We start from the raw sequence: 6805 nt of genomic DNA, 5'->3' as shown, positions 1-6805 counted from the left end.
TGGTGCTTCTGGAATTGTGAAATAGCAATTTACTATTGCTATGAAAAAATTGGGGTACCCTTGCTCGTTTCGCTGTTTCCCTTGCTACGCTCCATTCGTCGGCTCATCGTCGGTGCGAGGAAGAATAGCAGAGAGCATGACGGCCACTGAGAGGATAGCGGAAGGACACGAAGAGGAGCACGCGAGCTTCTGTAAGTACTTTGCATTCGCCTAGCCACGTGCTACCGCAGCGGCGAGGCTCCGAGCGAGCGCAGCCGCGATGCCTCTCCTCAGCGGATCACGTGACGTGACGTCACGCCTGCCACACTTGTGCTCCGGCGGCTCAAGGTCATTGCGACGCGATGAACCACCTTGGGTGAGAGCGTAGTGGAGCTTTGGGTCTAAAAACTGCTTCCTACTACTGCAACACCACTACATGTTATCCGTATATTTCGCATGGAGCGTCGTGTATTCTTGTGGGAAAAGCGCTACGTTTGTTAGCCACGAAAATCGCGGGGAAATCGTTCAAAGAACATTTCGCATGAAAATTGTCTCGGTGACATACTCATAGGAGGTACTTTACTCATTCCGACTCGAGGCGTTGAAGCAATAAAACCCCCTCAATGACTCTTCTAGCGATCGAACAACTGCACTGAAATTGTACATCTGCATGTACATGTTTTGATGCTCAGTGCGCGTACACCGAGAAACGACGCAGCAAGGCGAGGGCGAGCATATTACCGATGGCGGTAACCAAAGCCTACTTGGGCCGTAGGATCGTGGCCGCACCAGTGCAGTCTGGGAAGTCACAGTGGAATATTTTGAATTGCACATATTTTTCGATATGCGCATCTAACATACATGAACTTCATCTCTACCATTAATTCGCGACTCTGTGGCGCTTACTTTAAATAAGGATACTGTTATAATTTCACCAGGAAAAACACAACGGCGCTTCTGCATGGTAGCACAGCCTTAATTTCTGCTCTCAAAGAAGCGAATTAGGGAAGACGCTTTCAAGCTCGCGCTGGGCATGTCCGGGGAAGTTGACAATTCATGCCGACGAGACACCCGGCTTCCAAATGACTCGCTGGCCGCCGCTCGAAGGCCGGACGACCGTCGTGAAGCAGCGGACGGGGCGTCGAACGAGTACCATGACGACGTAGACGTCGTCGACCCGTCGGCACGTGTCGGTTCGTTGCAGGCCTCGCGCCCGCATCGCCTTTCGGCCACCATCTCGCTCGCCTCAGTCGCCAAAGTTGAGAAGTCCATCTTGACCAGGCTGCGCTCGCTGTCGCTGCTGCACGAGCCCACGTCGGTTCCATAGCAGCGCCGGCGCCTCGCCCGCCTAATGTACGATGACAGTTCCACCAGGTCGCACTTGTCCAGGACCTCAAGCACAGGCATTTCCCGGATGCGGTCGTCGGGCGTCCCCTCGCTTGAAGTGTCAACGGGGGCTTTCTGGAGTCGCGAAGCCGACGATAGTGAGTCGTGTTCGAGAGGTTGCGGAGTCGCGGCCGACTCGGCGGCTTCGACGCCGCAGGGACCGCCGGTGACGATCTGCGTAATCTTCGAGAGCTTGCGACAGACTTCGTCGCTGGCGCTAAGCTGGCACGACTTCTCAAGGGTCGGTTCGCCCAGGCGGGACTTCACGCGTGCGGCGTCCACTTGCGATGGCGAGATGGCCAGCGCGTTCTGAGTCATGTCCGATGAAGGCGACTGGTCCGCGTCGGTTATGGCGCCGCCGGTCGGCAGGCTGGAGCGAGAGCCGTCGGTGCTTCCTGGAATGCTTCGCACATTCTCCTCCAAATGGGGCATTTCTTCAGGGTTGGAGACGGCCGTGGCAGGTTTTGCGGATGCATCCTGCGATTCCCGCTCCGGTGACAACGCCTGGACGGTGCCGCGCAGCTGGTGGCGGAGCGCGATGTTCTGTGTGACCTCCAGGAGCGCGGACAAGCGCCTGTCCTCCAGCAGCTGCAGTGGCGCCCCTTTCTCAGTCAGCGTCGGGTTCTTGAGGCGGCCCTTCTTGAGCAGCTCCCTGACGACAAGACCCTCGTCGAGCACCGCCTCATTGAAAGGCTGCGGCGACAGCGTGGCGGGCTCGAGCTCTGCATGTGGTGGCTGCAGAAGCGCATCGTCGCCGTGTTCTTCGACGAGCCGCGATGGAACTCGCTGCTGAAGATCGAGCTCCTCGGGGTCCTTGTCCCTGGGTGCTTGGTCGCCCTCCACGAAGGCCCCTTCTGCCATGCTCGTAGGTCTCTGCACGCGTCCGGATTTAACCTTTTACATGTGTCTGCAGTTTACATACCATTAGTGAGTTCTTATACACATATCCACAAGAGGGAGGAACGGATCGGCCCTGCGGCCTCGTGCTTCAGCAACGAGACCAAGACAATGTGATGATTGTGTTCCAATTAATTTCATGCCTCGTCATTGGTCGGAGAGGTGCTCCGCCTAAGTTATCACATGGTAGACGAAGAGAGGGGGGCGAATGATGTAAAGAAACAAGATCGAACAAAAATTTCAGTGCATGATCGAAATGAAGTGCGACGGTGGACGGTTGAATGACTTAGCTTCGACAATCGGACGTGGTTAAACACAAAATAACGGTCTTACAAAGCTATGTACCGTGACGCGATCCTGCTACTGGGCGTTTGATACGACGGTATTTGTGATAGTAACTTACCGAGAAAGCCAACTGAACCCGAGCTGCGATAATTTGGTCGATCACATTCCTAGGTGCGCCTTCTAATTTTTTCTTCCTCTTTGTATCTTGCGTTTACACGCGAGGCATCAACTGAGATGATGACGATGATAATGTTTAAGTTGTCCAAAACAGCTCTTCATGAAAGTAATTACGATATGTTAGCCAGGAAAATCGCATGGAAGTCGCCAATTAGACGCATTGCTTGAAAATGCTCTCGATAATATACTTATGGGAAGTACACCCGTTGTGTAGCATTCTTTAAACGTTGAAAAATGGCGGATCAAAGTCCCTTCTGCCAGCGATAGAACAACTGTATTCAAATGGAATATTTCGCCTGCCTGTACAAATATTTTGTTAACGCGTAAGCGTTAAAAAGCTCGTTTTGCAGAAATTCCGGTGTCGACGTCGTTGGTTGTGAGCGAAAAATCAGCGTCGTCCGTGAGCGAAACATCGAGAAAGATGCAAGTAAAAAAATTCGAGAAGTTTGCACTAACTCGCGCAAAGCTTGGTACAGCGAAGCACGGGCCCGTGGCCACTCATACTAGCAACTCCAGAGTTGCTATGCTACCTTTAGGTAGCAGAAATGCGCAAAGGTCCGGCTAACAATCACAGCTATGCGGTGAAGCAGCACTCCGTTTGTGCAGGCGACATGTCTATCGTGTCGGCAATTAACATGTCCGGCGTGTCGAAGACCGGCGATAAGCATTGATTATAGATAACTAGTGTTAATTCAGTTCGCTGCAGAGGCGGCGTCCAAAAATACAAAACTTGGCCCGAGCGTCAGCTTCTCCGCAATGCATGGGTGCTGGCGGCGTTTGGAAGACAGATGCGCAACTCTGCTACCTAAAGGTAACATGTACAGTAACTCTATTGCTACTCACCCACACACGCCACACACAACGCTGTGTGTGGAGTGTGTTCTTGAGTGGAAGCGTGTGTGAATCTGAGTTTGTTTTTTTGGAGTGAATGCCAAGTTGCGCTAAGTATCTTCAATATAACTTTAAACATGGCACGGTCTCTACACAGCTTCTGCGCGGCTCGGCATGACGTCACCACAACTGTCGCGTTAGTCAGGCGTGACGGCTTGGCGTGACGTCACCGTAGCGAGGCGCGGCGAGGCCACGTGGTGCGCAGCTGTGGCGGTTCCTATATCAACGGCGCGGCGAGGTTTTCTCCGGACGACAGCCGTTTTCATGATTTGACTAAAAGCTTCATTTTTAAATATAACAAAAATATTCGGCTCGAGTAAGAATCGAACCCAGGCCTCCTGCGTGTCAAGCAAGTGTTCTATCACAGAACCACGCTATTCCTTGAAACAGCTGCGAAAAAAAAGGACACTTTATCAATGTCATGTAGTGGGAGCAGTCTCCGTAACGCAGTAATATTGCGTGGCAGAAGCTTGGAATCGCACCAGGCGTCAAAACATGTGAATTGCGCAACGAGTGGGTGTTTTAAAAGCCGGTCCATTACAAAGCGCTCAGACACATTTAGTCATCATCATTATTTATTTATTTATTTATTTATTTACTTATTTATTTAGCGATACTGTCAATCCCGTCAGGGATTTTTACAGGAGTGGGTTGAAAAGTGTGTACAAGCGTTATGTATTCACATAATTATGCAATTGTATAGATAGGATTATCAAAAAATTATGGTACAAAATAATAACGATAATGGACGTACATTATCAACGAGTGCATACGTCTCAGTCACATGTGCACACACTGTAAAAAATTGCAGTGGTTTAGCTCGGCTATGCCAGGATATACATAGCGTTAGCAAAGGTTCAGCTGATTATTCTTAGCTTTCCAGATTGTCTAGGATTAGCTTGATTGTCATGCTTACTGCTGCTCCAATGACACACACACGGTGTACGCATTATGTGGCACATGCATGTTATTTTTGTGGTCACTGAAGTAGCACGCTGCCGTCTCTATGGCCCCAACACAGTAACCGCTAATTGCCAGGCAACTACTTCGGGATCCGATGAGATAAGCTTCTCGGCTCTTCTGCGCCGTCGAGCAGCATCTGCGCTCTTCTTCTCCATGGCGTTACCCACCTGCAAACGCCAGTCAGAGGCGCTATCAAGCGGCCCCAGCGCAGTGTCAGACGGCGACTGCACAGCGAAGGCGAATAGCTGCGCGCGCGCTGGCGCCACTGTGTCTACGACGTCACTCCTCTCGAATGCGGCGCAGACCAGCAGCGGCGAGCCGCGCGCGGCGGTGTCGGAGAACGCGTGAGATGCCGGCTCCGGTGACCCAGCTGTGTGACATCACTGATCCTCGCGCATGCACAGCACGGCTCATGACGCTCCACGCGAAATCGGCTCCGGCTAGGCAAGTGTAGCTAACGCTACAAAAAAGAATAACACGAAAAAGAAAGAAAAAGGTAAGCACGCAACATACAAAATTGGTACCGACTTGCACCATTTTAGATCCCAAATTTAAAATACACCGGAAAGGAGGACAACGATCAGTACAATCCTGATAGCGTCGCTAATGTAGCTGACAAAATGGTTTGGCCAGCAAGTTCAACGAATTTGTTGACAGTAGGCTGCGCAACCACCGTCTCGGGCGAAGCGTTCCACTCTCGCTCTGCCCGCGGAAAAAACGAACTAAAAGTATTGTTGGTGCATAAGTATTCTTGGAGTGTAAGGTGATGCTTGTGACGGGTTTCTCTGGAAGTGTTGAAAGAAATGTAGGTGTGTTCGGATCTACTTTAAGTTTGTTGTGCAGGATTAGGTACATAAATTTGAGTCGAGATGGCATCGCACGACTGGCTAGCGTGTGAAGGCCAATCTCTGTCAGCGTTTGCGTAGGCAAGTCGGTGCGCCTTTATCTATTACAGATAAGAATCATGGTGGTATTACAGATACATAATCATGGTGTAGTGGGCACTTCGCAGCTGTATTTCAGTAGGTATTCTAGGATCGTTTTAAACGGCCAATGCTACGCACACAGACGTTCGTTGCTTTGCGGCACAGCTGAGACATCCACCGAGAACTGAAGCAGGCTAGCAATTGAGAAGGCGATGCGCACGGGGCCCGATTACGCTGTCGCGTTCTACGCTTGAAGGCGAAGCTGAAGTAGTTTCCAAGAATTCACCTTGCTTGAATCATGATGTAGTAGTTAGGATTACTTGATGCAAAACCGATGCTTCTTTTTCCCGTCATTATTAGCACAGACACCGGAACAGAGGAATCGTTCTCCTGCACCAAGAACGGCCATCAATCCACGTGTTCTTGAATGGCCTAAAAGTGCACAATTCTAATTGACGTTTTTAGTTAAGTTTTTTTTATTTTTACTTCTCGATCATTTGTAAGCCACTCCCCCTGCAATGACTTTGGCCCTGACTGAGCATATCTCAAAGAATTAAGGAAAAAGAATTTGGTGAATCACTACCTGCTAGGGCTACCATTTTTCAGCTACCTTCTTATGCCAAAAGCGTGGAAGTTTGTAAAGGACACAGTCATAAACTGCACCTTCTGCCGTAAAAATGCTGAGTGAGAAAGTTATCCACGCATGGGAATCGTCATGTCGGAATGAAGCACAAACTATCAAGTTTGTTTTCATTTCTGCATTATCCACTGTCTGCGATACTAGTTTTGTATACCGGAGAAAAAATAATTAGCTGCAACAGAAGCGCTGCCGAGCTGATAGCCTAGTAATGCCCAAGTGGTGTGTCTGACTTGATCGCACTTCCCCGGCAATGTCGCTGTGAATGTACCAGCAATCGACGCCGCTCCTACAGTCAGGAGGAGGTCAGTCCTCCAAGTTTTTTTTTTTTTAGAACGGCAAGCTGGGCGAGTTGGTGATTGAACATACTTTTGCTACGTCGGCAGCGCGACCTGAACGGAGGCCAAAAAAAGAAGCGGTAAGCTGATATGTTGTGCTTATACCTGTCCGTTATCGTGGAGAAAGCACGCACGTTTCACGAACCCGTGTGCATGTGTGAAAGGGGTCCCAAGCAGTTCTTGAACAAGGTCATCATTACCGTGATCAGTGAGCACTAGACGCTGGTCATGACTTGTTATTGGATCCGGTCGCGATCGCGGTGGCGAGCGGTCCATGTGCAGTGAAGTATGAGTTATAGTACAGCTGTTAGAAATCGTGGATGCCT

This window comes from Rhipicephalus sanguineus, chromosome 6 (assembly GCF_013339695.2).
Source record: "Rhipicephalus sanguineus isolate Rsan-2018 chromosome 6, BIME_Rsan_1.4, whole genome shotgun sequence".
Lineage (NCBI taxonomy): Eukaryota > Metazoa > Arthropoda > Arachnida > Ixodida > Ixodidae > Rhipicephalus > Rhipicephalus sanguineus.
Note: the sequence above shows the minus strand (reverse complement) of the source record.